Source organism: Triticum dicoccoides, chromosome 7A (assembly GCF_002162155.2).
Source record: "Triticum dicoccoides isolate Atlit2015 ecotype Zavitan chromosome 7A, WEW_v2.0, whole genome shotgun sequence".
NCBI classification, from domain to species: Eukaryota; Viridiplantae; Streptophyta; class Magnoliopsida; order Poales; family Poaceae; genus Triticum; species Triticum dicoccoides.
In genome coordinates, this window is record NC_041392.1 from 612,784,941 (window position 1) to 612,807,815 (window position 22,875).

Below are 22,875 nucleotides of genomic sequence, written 5' to 3' on the forward strand. Positions count from 1 at the left end.
GAGGCCAATCTTAAGAGGTATAAAAGGATTCTTCTCCTGAAATTTGATTCTCTAGATATTAATACTAAAACCTCTGACCTCATTGAGGCTGAGCATACCAGATTGAACTTTGTTCATGGGGAACTAAAGAAAATTTGGCTCCAGGAAGAGATCAAAGCTAAACAAAGATCTAGGGATAGGGATATCAAGGAGGGGGATAGGAACACTACTTACTTTCATGTTGTTGCTAATCAGAGGAGGAGAAAAACCCTCATCCACTCCCTTGATGGCCCTGATGGCCTTGTCACTGATACTAATGATATGCTTAAAGTAGCTAGTGACTTTTATAAATACCTTTTTAAGAAAGAAAACCCTTCAGGTTTCTCTCTCCAAAAAAACTTCTTCTCTGCAGATAAAGTTCCCCATAATGAAAATGAGATGCTTGAAGCTCCATTTTCAGAAGCAGAGGTGAAGGAAGCTATTTTCAGCTCCTACCCAGATGGGTCCCCTGGTCATGATGGAATTCCTTTCATCTTTTACCAACACTTCTGGGACTTGATCAAAAAGTACCTAATGGACCTCTTTCAAGCCTTTCATAGAGGGGAGCTAGATATATTTAGGCTAAACTTTGTAATGCTTTCTCTTATCCCTAAAAAGCCTAAAGCCACCTCTATGAAAAAATTCAGGCCTATCAGTCTGATTAACTGTAGTTTTAAAATTTTCTCTAAATTACTCACCACTAGGCTCTCCAAAGTTTTGTAGAGATTGATTGATAGCAACCAATCTGCATTTCTTAAAGGGAGGTATATCCTCGAAAGTGTGGTTACTGCTCATGAAGTCCTCCACTCGGTCCACTCTGGGAATAAAAAGGCCTTGTTCTTAAATTGTACTGTGAAAAGGCCTTTGACAAAGTAGACCTTAATTTCCTCATGAAGCTCCTGGAGCTCAGGGGCTTTGGAAAAAATGGTCTAGCTAGATTCATCAGCTTACCCATGGGGGGTCTGTTGGGGTCAAGCTAAATGGTTGTGAGAGTGATTTTTTCCTAGCTAGTAAAGGTCTTAGGCAAGGTGACCCTATTTCACCTCTCCTTTTCAATTTGGTGGTTGATGTCCTCACCAAAATGTTGAGTAAAGCTGCTGACCATAACTTAATTGCTGGCTTATGCCCTGAGGTTTGTCCTGGTGGAATCATCTGCCTACAATATGCAGATGATACAATCCTCTTCCTAGATAATGACTTAGATCATGCTAGCAACCTAAAAACTGTTTTAACTTGTTTTGAGCAAGTTTCAGGCATGAGAATTAACTACTTCAAAAGTGAGCTTATTCCCATCAATATGGATGACCAGGAACTTGCTGGCTTTCTAACTATTTTAGTTTGCAGTAGAGGTAGCTTCCCCATTAAATACTTAGGCATCCCTCTCCATTATGATAAACTTAGGAGAGAAGACATCCAACCCCTTTTAGACAAAATCATCAAGAGGATTGCAGGGTGGAGGGGGAAACTCCTGTCTTGCAGAGAGAGGTTGATCCTCATTCAAGCCTGCCTTGCTAGCATTCCTATGTACCTCCTTTCCTTCTTCAAATTCCCTAAATGGGTTGTTAGTCTCATCAACTCACAGATGTCCCATTGCCTATGGAATGACTTTGAAGGACATAGAAAGCTTCACCTAGCTAACTGGGAGCTGGTCTCCATGAAAAAGGAGTTTGGAGGCTTGGGCATACCCAATCTTCAAGAAATTAATATCTTTTTGTTAGGATCTTGGATCAAAAGATATTATGATGTACTCCCTCTGTCCCAAAATATAAGAACATTTTTGACACTAGTGACGTTTTCTACACTATGCTAGTGTCAAAAACGTTCTTATATTTTAGGACGGAGGGAGTAGATCAAAAACCCTGGAAGTTGCTTATTGAACACAAGTACTTGGCCAATAAGCCTAACATCTTTGCCTCCTCCTCCAACCAGAAAATCTCTAGATTTTGGAAAGGGTTGAAGTCTACTGTCCATGCGGTGAAATTTGGATACGGGTGGAACATTGGGGATGGGAGCAAAACTAGATTCTGGGAAGATACTTGGTTTAGCACTTCCCCTCTAGCTGTCCAATTTTGGCCTGCCTACTTGGTCTACAATGAATAAAACAAATGTGTGAATGAGGTTTGGGATGGTCAATGCCTCAAACTCTCATTCGGGAGGAACTTTAGTGACAAACTTATGGAACAATGGTTCCAGTTGGAGGAAATTGCTAGAAGTATTGTCCTTTCTGACGAGCCGGATTCTCTGATGCGACAACTAGAAAACAAGGGGCAATACTCATCTAGCTCCCTCTATCATATTATCAATTTTAGAGGGGTCCAGCCTATTTTTGTACCAGCATCTGGAAATTGAGAGTTCCCCCTAGAATACATGTCTTTCTTTGGCTCCTTTCTAACAACAAATTGATGACTAGAGATAATCTTAGGAAAAGACATATCATCAAACCCCTTGAGTGTGTCTACTGTTTGGAGCAAGAATCTTGCTCCCGCCTTTTCTTTGATTGCATTGTTGCCAAACACCTCTAGGTCCCTGTTATACATCACTTCAATACTCAGATTGGCCTTTCCTTTGAATCTGTAGCTAGATTCTGGATTGCTAACAAAAACTGCTTTGTCTTGAATATTGTTAGCTCAGTTTTCCTTTAGTGTCTCTAGAAATATAGAAATGCTATGATTTTCAATAACACCACTTGGATTTCTATTCCTCGGGTCTTGAGATTGATCATGAACATAGTGAGGAACTAGGCGATTCTCTCCTCAGGAACAGACAAGGAAAAACGGATGTCCTTCGTGGGGTTCCTCACAAACTACCTTCAGAGACCTTTGGAGATCACAAGTGGCTGAACAAACCATGCCCTGCGCTGGGACTAAACCCTTGGGAAAAGCTAAAGATCTTAGAAGACGATGAAGGCCTCCTGTCGCCAAAGAAGAGAGACATCCACAATGTTGTTCCATCCAGCTCGGTGTCTACTATTATCGCTTGCTGGTCTCCGCAGGCAGACGCTGCTCCTCGTCTAAAGGCCATGAAGGCATCGCTGGATCCTCCCATGTCCTTTTAAAAACTCTTCTTCTTAGCTCTTTAGTGAGACTTGGCCCCTGATGAAGCTATGTACCTAGGGTAGGGTCATGGATCTGTCCAACATACCCTCCCCAAGGACATCTCTACAAAGAATCAGAAGCAGTCCAAGAGAAACCATCATCCACTCGACCATGAAGATGTGCTCACTCGACCACCTTGAAGACACTCGACCACCAGAAGATGAGAAACCCTCCACTCTGCAACGGTCAGGACTTAAACCATAGCTTTATGGGCATTTACAACACTTTACTGCAGACGTTACCAGTAACGCCCCTCCTTTATGAGCATTGAACCTTGTGTAACGGAGGGGAGCTGGGGTCTTGGCGTACTCTATATAAGCCACCCCCCTCCTCTGGGACAGGGGTTCGCGTTTTCTGTAATTCACACATATATTCAGTCGACCACCTCCAGACTCCGAGACGTAGGGTTGTTACTTCCTCTGAGAAGGGCCTGAACTCATAAAACTCGTGTGTACAACTCCTCCATGGCTAGGATCTTGCCTCTACATTCCTACCCCCCTATTCTACTGTCAATCTTAGAACCACGACAGTTGGCGCCCACCGTGGGGCAGGTGTCTTAGCGACTTGTTGGAGAAGTTGCAATTTTTTCGATCCCCTTCATCATGGTTCCAGACGGAGGTTTGGCTGAGGGCCGCAAGATCATTCTCGACGCGCTCGTGTTTGTCGCCGATGACTCCGCTTGGCTTCAGGAGGCACCACTCGACGCCGACGCGCTCCCCGCCCGCGGGGCGACGCACTTTCGCGCGTGCGTCCGCGGCGTCCTCCTGCGGCAGCCGTCGACCCAGTATCAGTCGACTCCAGCAGCTTTCCCCCTCCTTGTGGCCCGCCGGAGCAAATGCTCCGGTCGGTCGAGGCTTCAGCGGTGGGTGAAGCATGCGGTGGCCCGCCAGTCGGCCACCCCTCAAGTCGCGGCGATCGAGCCCGACAAAACTCTCTACGGCCTGTTTGATCTGTCGACTGGCTCCGTAGAGACCGCATCCGAGTGCGACAGCAGCGACCCGGCGGTGGAAGTCTTGATGGTCAATGGACCACGCAGCCCTCCTGGCATCAACCGTGAAGACGGAGGCGACGGGAACGGCGATCCGTCGCGCGTTCACGAGGAGTACTGCCCCGAACCCCTCTCCTCACAGCAGAGGGAGGAACTTCGCCGCCGGAACATGGATGCACTGCATACTCCTATAGTTGGAGAAACCCCTAAGGCCTAGGCCTTGGAGCAGGCGCGCTTGGCCAACCTGGCTGAGCGCACTCGACTGGAGAACCTCCAGCGCGCACTCGATGATCGCGCTCGACAACGTGCTCCTGAGTCCAGTCGACGCCATCTTTTTCCACCTCCGACTCAGGTATACCGAACACCGATCCAGAATCTAGCAGCTGCTACCCGGATAGTAGAGTCGATCCAACCTTCCATATCAGAAGCTGGCCGAGGTCTGGTGCAGATCAGAGCCTTGCTCCGGGCAGTGGGAGAGCAGAATACGATCATATCTCAGTCGCGGTATAGGATCCATAGCAGATCCGTGGTCGCAGACACAGTTCAATCGGCCCATAGCCCAAGATCGCCCCAGAGGCATGAGGGATGTGGAGATCGGCGTGATTAGTACAGAAACTGAGGGCAGTATGATCGTCGTGCCGATCATGATGATCGCCGTCGAGTGCCCACGCCTCCTCCAAGAAGTGGGTCATACGTGCCTCGGCCACATGAAGACAGACGCCCTCACAGTGTCGGACGAGGTATTCCAGTCTACCCCAGGGAGCCAGGCTTTGATGCAAGGTCTATTCTCGTGCAGGGCTTGGTCGACAGAAACAGAGATCACCGAGAGGGCCATGACAGAGATCCGCAAACCAGCAACATGGTGCATGTCTCTGGTCCAGAGTGCTTCAGCAGAGCTATCAGAGCTGCGGTGATTCCTCCCAACTTCAGGTTGGCGACTGGAGTCAGTAAGTTCACCGGAGAGTCCAAGCCTGACACTTGGCTTGAAGACTACCGAGTGGCTGTCCAGATTGGTGGCGGCAATGATGAAGTGGCCATGAAACACCTTCCTCTGATGTTGGAGGGTTCGGCTAGAGCATGGTTGAATCAGTTAGCACCTGGCAGCATCTATACTTGGGAAGATCTCGCCCGAGTGTTTGTCAGAACATTCAAGGGCACTTGCAAACGGCCGGCAGGTTTGACAGAATTACAGTGTTGTGTTCAGAAACCGAATGAAACTTTGAGGGATTATATCCAGAGATGGATCACCCTACACCACACGGTAGAAGATGTGTCATATCATCAGGCAATTTGTGCCTTTAAGGAAGGCATCAGGTATCGGGAGTTGAATATGAAATTCGGCCGGACAGGAAATATGACTCTGGCTCGGATGATGGAAATTGCCACCAAGTATGCCAATGGTGAAGAAGAAGAGCGACTCCGGAGTGGCAAGCACAAAGCAGTCGCCCACGAAGCCGGAGGAGGAAACTATGGTCGGAAACTGAAGCGCAAGGCCGATTCAGCTGCTCCGGGTGAAGCCTTGGCTGTGTTTCAAGGAAAGTTCAAGGGGAAGCCCAAAGGGCCGTGGAACCCCAAGAAAGTAAAAGATCAAGATGGAAATGACGTGTTGGATCTGCCGTGCCATATCCACACCAAAAAAGATGAAGAAGGTAATTTCATTTACCCGAAGCACACCACTCGGCAGTGTCGGCTCCTAATCCAGCAGTTCCGAGAGGAACAACCCAAGGAAAAGGAGAAGGAAGCAGACAAGGCTGAGGATGAGGAAGAGGATGATGATGGTTATCCCCACGTGAATTCCACTCTGATGATTTTTGCTGACGTTGAGAGCAAAAGTCGATTGAAAGTAATCAACAAGGAAGTGAACATGGTCGCTCCAGTGACACCCAGTTACTTGAAGTGGTCACAGACTGCCATTACATTCAACCAGTCTGACCATCCAGCGCACATAGCCACCCCTGGGAGGCAAGCACTAGTGGTCGACCCGGTGGTCGAAGGCACTCGACTGACAAAGGTCCTGATGGACGGTGGCAATGGCCTGAACATACTATATGCAGAGACGTTGAAGGGAATGGGCATTCTGATGTCCAAACTCAGTGAAAGCAATATGAGCTTCCATGGGGTCATTCCAGGCAAGAAGGCTGCATCCCTCGGTCAGATTGCGCTCGACGTGGTTTTCGGTGATTCCAAAAATTACCGCAAAGAAAAGTTGACATTTGAAGTTGTGGATTTCCAGAGTGCTTATCATGCAATTCTGGGCAGGCCAGCTTATGCGCGATTTATGGCTCGACCATGTTACGTGTACCTCAAACTGAAGATGCCTGGTCCCAGAGGAGTGATCACTATCTCTGGTAATCGGAAGAAGGCAGAAGAGTGCTTCCAGAAGGGCTCAAAGATCGCCGATGCCCAGATGGCCATGGCAGAATTGCAAGAATACCAGAAAAATGCAGATCCGAGTGACTTGCTGCGAGCCAAGAAGCCAGCCACAGATTCAGCATTCCAGTTGTTTGGTGAAACAAAGTCGATTCACATTCACCCGAAAGATCCCAATGCTGCTCCGACTCACATTTCAACCACACTCGACTCCAAATAGGAAGAAGCGCTCATCCAGTTCCTCCGTGAGAACTGGGACATCTTTGCATGGAAGCCTTCTGACATGTCGGGTGTTCCCAGGGGACTGGCTGAGCATCGTTTGCGAGTTGAGCCGAAGGTGAAACCAGTCAAAGAACATCTTCGACGGTCCGCCGTACAGAAAAGAAAGGCAATCGGTAAAGAGGTGGCTCGGCTTTTGGCAGCTGAGTTTATCTGAGAGATTTACCATTCTGAGTGGTTAGCCAATGTTGTCATGGTCCCAAAGAAAGACGACTCACTTTGCATGTGCATTGATTTCAAGCATATCAATCGGGCCTGCCTGAAAGATCACTTTCCTCTCACTCGCATCGATCAGATAGTCGACTCGACTGCAGGGTGCGAGCGTTTGTCCTTTTTGGACGCCTACTCCGGGTACTGCTACTTCTTGAGCTTGCGTTGGTTTTCCCCGAAGAGGAAGGGATGATGCAGCAAAGTAGCGTAAGTATTTCCCTCAGTTTTTGAGAACCAATGTATCAATCCAGTAGGAGGCCATGCTCAAGTCCCTCGTACCTACACAAAACGATAGCTACTCGCAACCAACGCGATTAGGGGTTGTCAATCCCTTCACGGTCACTTACGAGAGTGAGATCTGATAGATATAATATTTTTGGTATAAAGATGCAAAGTAAAAAAGTAAAGGCAAAGTAAAAAGCAAAACAAGATTAAAGAGATGGAGATTGATATGATGAGAATAGACCCAAGGGCCATAGGTTTCACTAGTGGCTTCTCTCAAGAGCATAAGTATTCTACGGTGGGTGAACAAATTACTGTTGAGCAATTGACAGAATTGAGCATAGTTATGAGAATATCTAGGCATGATCATGTATATAGGCATCACGTCCGTGACAAGTAGACCGAAACGATTCTGCATCTACTACTATTACTCCACTCATCGACCGCTATCCAGCATGCATCTAGAGTATTAAGTTAAAAATAGAGTAACGCTTTAAGCAAGATGACATGATGTAGAGAGATAAATTCATGCAATATGAAATAAACCCCATCTTGTTATCCTCGATGGCAACAATACAATACGTGCCTTGCTGCCCCTTCTGTCATTGGGAAAGGACACCGCAAGATCGAACCCAAAGCTAAGCACTTCTCCCATGGCAAGAACTACCAATATAGTTGGCCAAACCAAACGGATAATTCGAAGAGACTTGCAAAGATAACCAATCATACATAAAATAATTCAGAGAAGATTCAAATATTATTCATAGATAGACTTGATCATAAACCCACAATTCATCGATCTCAACAAACACACCGCAAAAAGAAGATTACATCAAATAGATCTCCACAAGAGAGGGGGAGAACTTTGTATTGAGATCCAAAAAGAGAGAAGAAGCCATCTAGCTACTAACTATGGACCCGAAGGTCTGAGGTAAACTACTCACACTTCATCGGAGAGGCTATGATGATGTAGAAGCCCTCTGTGATGACGGCCCTCTCCGGCGGAGCTCCGGAACAGGCCCCAAGATGGGATCTCATAGATACAGAAAGTTGCGGCGGTGGAATTAGGTTTTTGGCTTCGTGTCTGATCGTTTGGGGTACGTATGTATATATAGGAGGAAGAAGTACGTCGGTGGAGCTCCGAGGGGCCCACGAGGCAGGGGCGCGCCCTAGGGGGGGCGCCCCCCACCCTCGTGACCGCCTCTCTGATGCCTTGGTGTAGGGTCCAAGTCTCCTGGATCACGTTCGGTGAGAAAATCACGTTCCCGAAGGTTTCATTCCGTTTGGACTCCGTTTGATATTCTGTTTCTTCGAAACACTGAAATAGGCAAAAAACAGCAATTCTGGGCTGGGCCTCCGGTTAATAGGTTGGTCCCAAAAATAATATAAAAGTGGAAAATAAAGCCCAATATAGTCCAAAACAGTAGATAATATAGCATGGAGCAATCAAAAATTATAGATACGTTGGAGACGTATCAGGCATCCCCAAGCTTAATTCCTGCTCGTCCTCGAGTAGTAAATGATAAATAGAGAATTTTTGATGCAGAGTGCTACTTGGCATAATTTCAATGCAAATCTTCTTAATTGTGATATGAATATTCAGATTCGAATGATTCAAGACAAAAGTTTATATTGACATAAAAATAATAATACTTCAAGCATACTAACAAAGCAATTATGTCTTCTCAAAATAACATGGCCAAAGAAAGTTATCCCTACAAAATCATATAGTTCGGCTATGCTCTATCTTCACCACACAAAGTATTTAAATCATGCACAACCCCGATGACAAGCCAAGCAATTGTTTCATACTCTAACTTTTTCAATCTTCACGCAATACATGAGCGTGAGCCATGGATATAGCACTATAGGTGGAATAGAATGGTGTTGTGGAGAAGACAAAAAGGAGAAGATAGTCTCATATCAACTAGGCGTATCAACGGGCTATGGAGATGCCCATCAATAGATATAAATGCGAATGAGTAGGGATTGCCATGCAACGGATGCATTAGAGCTATAAGTATATGAAAGCTCAAAAAGAAACTAAGTGGGTGTGCATCCAACTTGCTTGCTCATGAAGACCTAGGGCAATTGAGGAAGCCCATCATTGGAATATACAAGCCAAGTTCTATAATGAAAGATTCCCACTAGTATATGAAAGTGATAACATGAGAGACTCTCTACTATGAAGATCATGGTGCTACTTTGAAGCACAAGTGTGCTAAAAGGATAGTAACATTGTCCCTTCTCTCTTTTTCTCTCATTTTTTTTATTTTTTTATTTTTATTTGGGCCTTTTCTCTTTTTTTATGGCCTCTTTTTATTTGGGCTTCTTTGGCCTCTTTTTTTCGTCCGGAGTCTTATCCCGACTTATGGGGGAATCATAGTCTCCATCATTCTTTCCTCACTTGGGACAATGCTCTAATAATGATGATCATCACACTTTTATTTTTCTTACAACTCAATACTTAGAACAAAATATGACTCTATATGAATGCCTCTGGCGGTGTACCGGGATATGCAATATGAAAATGATGGAGTGTGTCATAATAAATGGAACGGTGGAAAGTTGCATGGCAATATATCTTGGAATGGCTATGGAAATGCCATAATAGGTAGGTATGGTGGCTGTTTTGAGGAAGGTATATGGTGGGTGTATGATACCGGCGAAAAGTGCGCGGTATTAGAGAGGCTAGCAAAGGTGGAAGGGTGAGAGTGCGTATAATCCATGGACTCAACATTAGTCATAAAGAACTCATATACTTATTGCAAAAATTTAGAAGTTATCAAAGCAAAGTATTACGCGCATGATCCTAGGGGGATAGATTGGTAGGAAAAGACCATCGCTCGTCCCCGACCGCCACTCATAAGGAAGACAATCAATAAATAAATCATGCTCCGACTTCATCACATAACGGTTCACCATACGTGCATGCTACGGGAATCACAAACTTTAACACAAGTATTCTTTAAATTCACAACTAGTCAACTAGCATGACTTTAATATTATCACCTCCATATCTCAAAACAATTATCATGCTTCAATCTTTTCTTAGTATTCAACACACTCAAAAGAAAGTTTCACAAATCTTGAATACCAAGCATATTATTATTAAGCAAATTACCATGCTATTAAGAGACTCTCAAAATAATTTAAGTGAAGCATGAGAGATCAATAATTTCTTTAAAAAAATCCACCACCGTGCTCTAAAAGATCTAAGTGAAGCACATAGAGCAAAATTATAACGCTCAAAAGATATAAGTGAAGCACATAGAGCAAAACTACTTAGCTCAAAAGATATAAGTGAAGCATATAGAGTATTCTATCAAATTTTAATTCATGTATAGCTCTCTCAAAAGGTGTGTACAGCAAGGATGATTGTGGCATACTAAAACACAAAGACACAAATAATACAAGACGCTCCAAGTAAAACACATATCATGTTGGTGAATAAAAATATAGCTCCAAGTAAATTACCGATGGAAGTGGACGAAAGAGGGGATGCCTTCCGGGGCATCCCCAAGCTTTGACTTTTTGGTGTCCTTGGATTATCTTGGGGGTGCCATGGGCATCCCCAAGCTTAGGCTCTTGCCACTCCTTGTTCCATAATCCATCACAAGAATTCACCCAAAACTTGAAAACTTCACAACACAAAACTTAAAGTAGAAAACTCGTGAGCTCCGTTAGCGAAAGAAAACAAAAGACCACTTCAAGGTACTATAATGAACTCATTCTTTATTTATATTGGTGTTAAACCTACTGTATTCCAACTTCTCTATGGATTATAAACTATTTTACTAACCACTAGCACATATGCCCGTGCATTGCAACTGGAGATAAAATAGTATGCATTTAAAGTCAGTGAGAATTATATGTGCAAGCAAAATCCTATGTGCACACGAAAAAAAGAAACGATTAGCTTCTCGGTTTCGCAGTGCGTGGAGGAATCAATCCGTTATTTTTCCATTCATTGATCGGTGGTGTTTAAGAGTTTTGTTATGTCATCATACGTCAGGGAAGACCCATCAGTTATTCAATCTACTTTTCCTTTCAATCCTTCCAATCCAGGGGAGTTTAAGGTATGAAGTTTCTGAATAGTCTAGGAAACATGAACAATATTTTAAATCTGGAATAGTTTTTTGAAAATAATGTACACTTTTTTAAAACGCGAAAAAATATGAAGGGAAACATATTTTTCAATTCACAAATATTTTCTGAAAACACCAATTTTTTATAAAACATTAACATTATTTGACTTTGTGAACATTTTTTAAAAAGGAAACATATGTTCAAAATTCATAAGATTTTTAGAAAATGTGTATCTTCTATGCAAAACATTATTTTTAATTATGAAAATTTCAGTAAAAAAGAATATATTTTTTCGAACTTGGAGCATGTTTGAAATGTTATTTTCTTTTTAGAAAACTCAAACTATTTTGTAAAAATTTTGTTTATGAAAAAATGGGAACCTTTTTGCAAGTTCCGAATATTTTTTTAAAAATAGCAAAAAAATTGAAATTCTTAACATTTTCAAAAAAACAAATCTTAAGTCTGAACTTTTTTGAGAATTTTTTATTTACAAAATAAATTCTAAAATAAAAATAAACTTGTAAGGGAAAAAAGAGATAGGAAAGAGAATAAAAATAGAAGTAAAACACAGAAATAAAGAAAATTGGGCCAGCCCATTTTTTGTTGTCTTGGGCGAAACTCCAACTAAAAACATGAAATTATTTAAATTTGTGAACATTTTTTAAAAACAGGAATATGTGTTCAAAATTCAAAAAATAGAAAATGTGTATCTTTTTTAAACGAAAATTGTTTTTTATTGTGAAAATTTCACAAAAACAAGAATATTTTTCGAATTTGGAGCATTTTTTAAATGTTATTTGATTTTTAGACATCTCGAAGAATTTTGAAAAACAATATTTTTGAAAAAATGGAAACTCTTTTCAAGTTTGGAATATTTTTTGAAATAGTAACAAAATTTTGGAATTTTGAACATTTTCCAAAAAAATTAATTCTGAACGTTTTTTGAGGATTTGAAATTTAAAAAGTAAATTGTAAAAGGAAAATAAACTTGGAAGGGAAAAAGAGATACGAGAATAAGACTAAAAATAGAAGTAAAACACAGAAAAAAAAGAAAAATTGGCCAGCCCAATAATGGTTGTCCTGTGGGAAACTCAACTATTTATCGCCCTGTGCGGAAAATAGAATATTTCCAAGTGTGTGGGCAGAAAAATATGTGGGCTGGTCATAGCATGCGGCCCACGTACGAAAATTCTTTTTCTAGCAGACAAACATATACTGTATAAATTTAGTACCACCTCGGATATAGGAAACAAAATTATTTTCAGCGGTGAACGGATGAAAAAATTGGCGAAACGCACCTTACTTTATTAGTAGGTATAGATAGATTCATCAAAATAAGCAAACAACACACAAAAACAGAATCTGTCAAAAACAGAACAGTCTGTAGTAATCTGTAGCTAGCGCAAGATCTGAAACCCCAAAAATTCTAAGATAAATTGCTGTACGTGAGGAATTTATCTATTAATCATCTGCAAAAAGAATTAACTAAATAGCACTCTTCAAATAAAAATGACAGAAGTTCTCGTGAGCGCTAAAGTTTCTGTTTTTTACAGCAAGTTCAACAAGACTTGCCCCAAGTCTTCCCAACGGTTCTACTTGGCACAAACACTAATTAAACACAAAAACATAACCAAAACAGAGGCTAAATAAATTATTTATTAAATAACAGCAAGGAAAATATTGGGTTGTCTCCCAACAAGCGCTTTTCTTTAAAGTCTTATAGCTAGGCATTGGTAATTTTAATGATGCTCACAAGAAAGACAAGAATTGAAGCATGAAAGTGCAACTATCCCTAGATGGTTTTGGTAATTCATAACAACATATAGCTCATTGAGCGAATACTATTCCAAGATAATTATTTCAGGAAAGCTCAATGATTGGCATGGCATGGATGTGAAAGTGAAACCCTCAAAATGCTAAGGACAATGGATTGGCTCAAGCTCAAAAGCTCAAGACTCTTCATTTTATATTTTAGTGATCCAAGATCACATTGAGTCCATAGGAAAAGCCAATACTATTAAGGAGGGATGAGATGTTGCTTAATGAGCCTCTTGCTTCATGTGCTTAGTGATATGCTCCAAAACCCTCAACTACTTTCCCACATCCACATATGACCTAAACTCTAAGCCAAACTCGGTCCTACCGATTTTTCCTATCCGGCGCCACCGAGTTTCACTTGTCATTAGCCACTGCCAAACCCTAGCAATTCGGTTCTACCGATAAGGTTCTCGGTCCCACCGAGATGGGGTTGCAAACTCTCTGTTTCCCTTTCGTAACTTTTTGGTCCCACCGAAAGAGCGAATCGGTCCCACCGAGATTGCAATGTAAACTCAGTGTTTCCCCTTTGTAACTTTTCGGTCTCACCAAGTTCCACTCGGTCTCACCGAAAGAGCAAATTGGTCCCACCGAGTTTGCCTGACCAACTCTCTGGTTAGCTAATTACCAAATTCGGTCTCACCGAGTTTGTGTAATCGGTCTCACCGAGATTACGTTATGCCCAAACCCTAACCGAATCGGTCCTACCGAGTTGCATGTCAGTCCCACCGAAATTCCTAACGGTCACTAGGTTTACTATTTCGGTCAGACCGAGTTTATTTATTCGGTCCCACCGAGATTGGAAAACTGTGTAACAGTTGGATTTTGTGTGGAGGCTATATATACCCCTCCACCTCTTTCTCATTCAGTGAGAGAGCCATCAGAACACACACATCATTCCAACTCATTTGTTCTGAGAGAGAACCACCTACTCATGTGTTGAGATCAAGACATTCCATTCCTACCATATGAATCTTGATCTCTAGCCTTCCCAAGTTGCTTTCCACTCAAATCTTCTTTCCACCAAATCCAAATCTGATGAGAGAGAGTTGAGTGTTGGGGAGACTATCATTTGAAGCACAAGAGCAAGGAGTTCATTACCTACACACCATTTGTTACTTCTTGGAGAGTGGTGTCTCCTAGATTGGCTAGGTGTCACTTGGGAGCCTCCGACAAGATTGTGGAGTTGGACCAAGGAGTTTGTAAGGGCAAGGAGATCGCCTACTTCGTGAAGATCTACCGCTAGTGAGGCAAGTCCTTCGTGGGCGATGGCCATGGTGGGATAGACAAGGTTGCTTCTTCATGGACCCTTTGTGGGCGGTTGCTTCTTCGTGGACCCTTCGTGGGTGGAGCCCTCCGTGGACTCGCGCAACCGTTGCCCTTGGGTGGAGCCCTGTGTGGACTCGCGCAACCGTTACCCTTCGTGGGTTGAAGTCTCCATCAACGTGGATGTAGGATAGCACCACCTATCCGAACCACGGGAAAAACATCCGTGTCTCCAATAGCGTTTGAATTCTCCAAACCCTTCCCTTTATATTCTTGCAAGTTGCATGCTTTACTTTCCGCTGCCAATATACTCTTTGCATGCTTGCTTGAATTGTGTGATGATTAATTGACTTGTCCTAAAATAGCTAAAATCTGCCAAGAACTAAAATTGGGAAAAGGTTAAGTTTTTATTTGGTCAAGTAGTCTAATCACCCCCCCTCTAGACATACTTTCGATCCTACAAGTGGTATCAGAGCTTTGGTCTCCATTTGCTTGATCTCGATAGCTTTTGGTGGTCATAGCCTTGGTCTCACAACATAGGAGAGTATGGCGTCTAGCGAGGGAAATTATGACCGTAGAGGTCCTTACTTTGATGGTACTATTTTTTCTAGTTGGAAGCATAAAATGAAAATGCATATTCTTGGACATAACCCCGCTGTGTGGGCTATTGTATGTGTTGGTTTGCAAGGTGACTTCTTTGATGGGAGAGAACCAAACCGTGAAGCTACCGCGGATGAGTTGAAGATGTTGCAATACAATGCTCAAGCTTGTGATATTCTCTTCAACGGATTATGCCCCGAAGAATTCAACAAAATCAGCCGCCTTGAGAATGCAAAGGAAATTTGGGACACTTTGATTGATACGCACGAAGGTACCGACTCCGTCAAGGAATCCAAGTTGGATGTGCTTCAAAGCCAACTTGACAAGTTCAAGATGAAGGATGGTGAAGGTGTCGCTGAAATGTACTCTAGGCTTGCTCTCATCACAAATGAGATTGCCGGCTTAGGAAGTGAAGAGATGACCGATAAATTCATCATCAAGAAGATCCTAAGAGCCTTGGATGGAAAATATGATACCGTGTGCACATTAATCCAAATGATGCCCAATTACAAAGGTCTCAAGCCAACGGAAGTGATTGGAAGAATTGTTGCTCATGAGATGTCACTTAAGGATAAAGAGGAACTTCACAACAAGTCAAGTGGTGCCTATAAAGCCTCATGTGAAGCCCCTACATCATCAAGTGAGAAACAAGACTTCAATGAAGAATTGAGCTTAATGGTGAAGAACTTCAACAAGTTCTACAAGAGTAGAAGCAAAGATAGAAGCTCCAAGTCAAGGTCCTACAATGACAAAAGATCTTCTAGTCGAGAGCGAAACTGTTACAATTGTGGAAGACCCGGACACTATTCCAATGAGTGTACGGCTCCCTACAAGAGAAGAGAAGATTCTCCAAAAAGAAGAAGCAAAGGATCACCACCAAGAGAGAGAAGGAGTAGAGATGATCGTTATGAACGAAGATACTCACGGAGAAGCAAGGATTCGGAAAGGAAGGAAAAATCATCAAGGAGCTACACAAGACGAAGACATCAAGCTCATGTTGGTGAATGGGCATCCGGCTCCGACTCCGACAGCCACTCCAAGAGAAGTTATCACTCAGACTCCGAAGATACTCAAGATGAAGGTGTTGCCGGTCTAGCAATTGTGTCAACCAACTCCTACGACATATTTGACTCACCAAATGAAGGAATTGGAAGATGCTTCATGGCCAAAGGTCCTAAGGTAACACACCCCGAGTATGTTGATTTCGATAGTGATGAAGATGACTTGTTAGGTGATGATTTGCTTGGTGACAACTCTAGTGATGAATACTACGATGAAAGACCAATTAATCATGCTAATCAAGATAAAACGAATGACAATGATAAGGAGAAGATTGAGGCTCTAACTAAAGAACTAAAAACTCTTAAGTTAGCTCATGACACTATCTTCGAAGATCATCGAGAACTTTTAAGAGCTCATGAGAAGCTACGCTTTGAAAATCTCAATCTTGAGCAAGAGCATGAGTTCTTAAAGGCAATCAATGATGATCTCTGCAAGAAAAGTTCTTCTTACAATGCCAAGCGTTTACTCTTATCCACTTACATGCCTCAAGTCAAATCTAACAAGAAAGATTCTTCCGCTAGTAGTAACAATGATCATGCTAAATCCAATATTGTTGCTTCTAGTAGTTCTCTTGATTCCACTAATGATTCTCTTAGCCAAGTTACACTTGAGCAAGAAAATAGCTTATTGAAGGGAATTATAGAGAAAGGAGTGTACAAAAGCCTTGTCGGGAGTAAGCAATTCGAGGAAATTGTGCGCAAGCAAGGAATGCACCGGAAGAATCAAGGTATTGGTTTTTAACGAAAGTTCAATGCCAATGGAGTTGAATGGGAAGAAGATCAATACCCCAAGACAAAGTTTGTCCCTCAACAAGAGAAGTATACTTCCTTCAAGGGGACACAAGCTCAAGATGATCTTCCACCACAAGACTACGAGCAAAAAGGCAAGGACAAGCTTCAAGAGAAAATTGATGCATTTGAAGAAGCTCCTAAGACCTTAGTCAAGTGGATTCCCAAGACTACTTCAAGTTCCACTTCATCAAGTACGACTACAACTCCAAGGATTCCCATCAAGATGATGTGGATCCAAATGAAGAAGAACTAGAGAGTTCTTGAGGGTGACTCCGCCAACATACTTCACTCTTATCATTTTGGCAAGAACAAGTGCAATCAACTTCCATATCTTGCACTAGTTCAAGGAGTCACAAACCCTCTTGTTGGTAAGACAAGGGACAAGGTAACCTAAAAGTTTTCATGGACATCATCTTTTGTGTGCATCACTCTATGTCTATGGATATCCCTGTTTGTTCCTTGTGGGACTAACCCATGTAGGCATTGAAAGTGCAATTCACTCAAATGGATAGCTCCAAGAGATCTACATCAACATTCAGCATCCACATCTTCAATATCTACATGAAGTCATCATCGACAAAACCCAAGGTTAGTTCATCCCTCTTAGGGGGGATATCACATCTAGGGGGAGCTTTACTCTAAGACTTGAGCTAAAGCAACTCTAAAGATGTGAACAAAACAATGCTTTATGTAAAAGTGGTAACCCCACTTGAGCTTAAACGATGAGTATGACCTACGATCAAGTGTTCTCACTTGACTCCTAAGTCAATATACTCATATATAGATGACCTAGTCATCGCAAATTGCTTGATAGATGCTATAATTGGTTGTGCATGCCTTGCCACATATTTCATTTGCTATCTTATTGTGTGAGCATGCTGATTGCATATTTTTCTCATTCAAGGACATCCACTTGTTGTTTTGATTGTTCGGCTTTATCTTCTTTTGCCAAGTGGATGGACAAGAATGCCTAAGAACCTCCTCTAGCTATCTATGCTTTTCTCGTCTCAAACTCTATTCATGCTGCATCACAAAATTTGATCAAGTCAGATTCGAACCACTCTGTGTGAGGAGCGCTAGGAGTCCCCGATTCGTCATAGACTTAAACTTCCAAAACCTCTTTATGAATCTCGGTCTGACCGATACTCCACTTTCGGTCCTACCGAGATCATTAAGTTGATCTAGGTTTTCGATCTCGGTGCAACCGGTTTGAACATTTCGGTCACATCGAGTTTCAGTAACTACACGCAGTTATGAATCTCGGTGCCACCGAGTTGTTCCACTCGGTCACACCGACAGGGTCGGGCTATATATAGTCACGGGCAGAATTTTGGAAATTTCTCCAAAACCTCTTCGCCCGCGCATAGCTCGCTCTGCCTCCTGGGTCTCCGGATCGTCCTCCTCGCCGCCAGTAGCCTCCTGTCACTGGTCTCCGCCGCCGTCAATGGATTTCTGCCCCGCCGTTGCCGCCGTAGCAAGTCCACGCCAAACTAGGGTATGGACTTGATCTTTGTGCTATTCCTCAATCTGATTCCTAGCACATTGTGATCATCATGATTCTTGCCATGATTGAAACACTTCTATCCAGTCAAAACGCTCGTAGATTAGGTTTAATTCGAAAATTTTAGGGTTAGGTTTCCGCCGAAACCATCTCGGACCCACCGAGTTGAAAAACTCGGTCCCACCGATCTGGCTTTTGCCATTGCACAAGTGAAACTCGGTCTGACCGAGAATAACTTATCGGTGCGACCGATTTTTGAATTCAGTGAAACCCTAGCAGTCTCGGTGCCACCGAACTGTGCCTCGGTCTGACCGAGTTCACCAGTTTTGGTGCCAAAAACTGCTTCGGTGTCACCGAGTTTGAAAATCGGTAGATCCGAGATGCTTTCTACGGAAAACTAAAACTAAGTTTTTGAATTAATCTTTTGCAAAAATCTCTGCTTTTTGTGATGCTCATCCAATCTATCTCTTCTATAATCTATTCACAGGGTCAGCAGTCAGTTTGCAACATGTCTGATCAAAGTGACAGCCAGAACCTCTCAGAGCAGCAAGTTGTGATGAGTGAGGGCACTAGCCCCTCAAGTTCTTCTGATGATGGCAGCAGGAGCACACCCAAAAATCTGCCTAAGGCTGCCACACGTCAAAGGAAGAAGAGAACATCTGATTCTGAAGATGAGGATTATGTGGCAGAGGAAGAGGCCACTTCCAAGAGAGCTGAGCCAGCTCAAGGCTCAAAGCCAGGCCTGAAAATCAAGAGGCCAGCAGGTAGGCAACCAATGTCAAAGGCTAGAGCTTCAACTGAGAAGCCTGCACCTGCTCCCATCAAGCCCATTGCTGCTGAGAGCAAAAAGAGGAAAGAAAGAGTGAAGAAGACTGTAGCCAAAGTGCTTGGGAAAGCCTCCGTCATGGTAGAAGAGGAGGAGGAAGAAGAGGCAGCTGCACCAGCGCCCAAAGCAGCCAAACTTATGGGAGATGCCATAAGGTCAGGTACAGCTGCATCCAAGCCCAAGGAAGCTCCTAAGGCTGCATCAAAGCCTAAGACAGCTCCAAAGAGAAACACACGAAGCATCCCAGCTGCAGAAAAGAACAAGGCCCCAGTACCTGAGACAGTTGCAGAAGAAGAAGAAGAAGAGAGTGTCCTTCGGAAGCTCAAGCCCAAGATCCCAGACCACAACGATGCTCATCCTGTGGCTGAGGATATGAAGCTCGGGAGAGACTCGGGGCTCAGGAAATGGAGAGAAGGAGATCCATATGCTTCTAGGAGAAGGACTGCCGTGGACTAAAGATTTCATACAAAGGAGCAACAAGATTTTTATGAGACTGTTTTGCTTGACAAGAAGCCAATCGTTTGTGACATGAGATGGGTCGACTGGACCTATATCAAGGAGAATGAAGAGCACTATCCTGGAGTATTTGACAGCTTTAGTGCTTGTGGAGTAGCTGACTTTGTTGGGCAGAAGCTCACAAAGTGGAATGAGGAACTTATCATGCAGTTCTACTCCACGGCACACTTTTATCCAGATGGGAGGATTACTTGGATGTCAGAAGGTACAAGGTACCAATCTACAGTGGCTGAGTGGGCACAGATCATCAATGCCCCAGAAGAGCAAGATGAGGACTTGGATATCTATGCCAAGAAGAAAATGGATCATAACTCAATGTCCAACATGTACAAGGAGATCCCCAATGAAGCACTTGACACATTCAAGTTTGGCTCGGTGCATTATCTGCTCTCAGGATTGCCTACGATCAACTGGATCCTTAGGCACACCCTTCTACCCAAGTCTGGAGATCACAAGATGATCAGAGGTCACGCGATCAATTTGCTTCATGTTTTTGACGTGCCTCAAAAATTCAAAGTTATGAGCCTTGTAGTGGAAACGATCAAAAGGACTGCGGCAGATCAGAAGAGGAGCTGTGGATATGCCCCTCAGATTCAAGAGCTCATCAACTCCAAGATGGGCACAGACGTATATTTGTTGGATAAGGAACACCTGCCCATCCGTCCAGATTTCGAGGACAATGAAGTTGTGATGACAGAGAATGAGCCATCGTCTGCACAAGCATTTGCAAAGAAGGAGAAGGCGAAGAAGGAAAAAGCTGCCAGGATGCCTACTCAAGAGGAGGCATCTGACTATTTCTTGAATACCAAGCAAGAGCAGCTCAGTTACTTGATTGCATCCACGCTGAGAATTGAGCAAAGTTTGGCAAACCTCACTAAAAATCAGCAGAGCCTAGAGAGGATCATGGAACAGAAGTTCTATGACTTGGATGTCAAGGTAACAGAAGTACAGTCTGCAGTGGAGCAGCTCCAGGAAGACATGAATGAGAGGAGAGGCAGGACCACGACTCAAGCATTTTCTAGAGTGCCACGAGGTCCGAGGTCGTCTGCACTGCCAGTTGCTGACACCAGAGCCACTAGTTCAGCACCAGCTACGGCCTCAGCTCCAGCGTCTACTTCAGCTCCAACTCCAGCGACTACTTCAACATCTACAGAAGCCTTCGTCCTTGGAGTGATCCGGACTCCACTACCACCTGAAGATCAAGCCTGAGCGTCGATTTAGCACTATGCATTTTCTAGGAACTTTTTGGTAACTTGTTGCCAAAGGGGGAGAAGATGTATAGATCATAGGCTTCGAGAGAGAGTGTGTTGCTTTTCTCTCTTGCTTTATTTGGTGGCTTTTCGAACCTTGTTTGCTTGTGTGCTACGTCCTTATGATTGTGAGACATCGATGATCATGTGTTTGATCATAAGCTACACTTAATGCTTGCTTAATGCTTGCTTAAATATTATCATTCTATCTATCGTTTGTGATCATTCACTATTCTTGGTGATGAGTGCATGTATTTCATTCTTATCATTTTGAGCGCTCCACCAAGATGTATGTGACATGGAAGAGTAACCCATGACTCTAACTCTTTGTGCATTTGCAGTCCAAAGCAAATTTTAAATATGCACAAATTTAGGGGGAGCTCTTACTTATCACATACTTCTCAAAGCGACGATATATTTCATGCTTATTATCTTTTGTCGAAGCTTTGATCTATATGTTGTCATCAATTACCAAAAAGGGGGAGATTGAAAGTGCAACTATCCCTAGGTGGTTTTGGTAATTCATAACAACATATAGCTCATTGAGCTAATACTATTCCAAGATAATTATTTCAGGAAAGCTGAATGATTGGCATGGCATGGATGTGAAAGTGGAACCCTCAAAATGCTAAGGACAATGGATTGGCTCAAGCTCAAAAGCTCAAGACTCTTCATTTTATATTTTAGTGATCCAAGATCACATTGAGTCCATAGGAAAAGCCAATACTATTAAGGAGGGATGAGATGTTGCTTAATGAGCCTCTTGCTTCATGTGCTTAGTGATATGCTCCAAAACCCTCAACTACTTTCCCACATCCACATATGACCTAAACTCTAAGCCAAACTCGGTCCTACCGATTTTTCCTATCCGGCGCCACCGAGTTTCACTTGTCATTAGCCACTGCCAAACCCTAGCAATTCGGTTCTACCGATAAGGTTCTCGGTCCCACCGAGATGGGGTTGCAAACTCTCTGTTTCCCTTTCATAACTTTTCGGTCCCACCGAAAGAGCAAATCGGTCCCACCGAGATTGCAATGTAAACTCAGTGTTTCCCCTTTGTAACTTTTCGGTCTCACCGAGTTCCACTCGGTCTCACCAAAAGAGCAAATCGGTCCCACCGAGTTTGCCTGACCAACTCTCTGGTTAGCTAATTACCAAATTCTGTCTCACCGAGTTTGTGTAATCAGTCTCACCGAGATTACGTTATGCCCAAACCCTAACCGAATCGGTCCTACCGAGTTGCATGTCAGTCCCACCGAAATTCCTAACGGTCACTAGGTTTACTATTTCGGTCAGACCGAGTTTATTTATTTGGTCCCACCGAGATTGGAAAACTGTGTAACAGTTGGATTTTGTGTGGAGGCTATACATACCCCTCCACCTCTTTCTCATTCAGTGAGAGAGCCATCAGAACACACACATCATTCCAACTCATTTATTCTGAGAGAGAACCACCTACTCATGTGTTGAGATCAAGACATTCCATTCCTACCATATGAATCTTGATCTCTAGCCTTCCCAAGTTGCTTTCCACTCAAATATTCTTTCCACCAAATCCAAATCCGATGAGAGAGAGTTGAGTGTTGGGGAGACTATCATTTGAAGCACAAGAGCAAGGAGTTCATTACCTACACACCATTTGTTACTTCTTGGAGAGTGGTGTCTCCTAGATTGGCTAGGTGTCAATTGGGAGCCTCCGACAAGATTGTGGAGTTGAACCAAGGAGTTTGTAAGGGCAAGGAGATCGCCTACTTCGTGAAGATCTACCGCTAGTGAGGCAAGTCCTTCGTGGGCGATGGCCATGGTGGGATAGACAAGGTTGCTTCTTCGTGGACCCTTTGTGGGTGGTGGCTTCTTCGTGGGTGGAGCCCTCCATGGACTCGCGCAACCATTGCCCTTGGGTGGAGCCCTGTGTGGACTCGCGCAACCGTTACCCTTCGTGGGTTGAAGTCTCCATCAACGTGGATGTAGGATAGC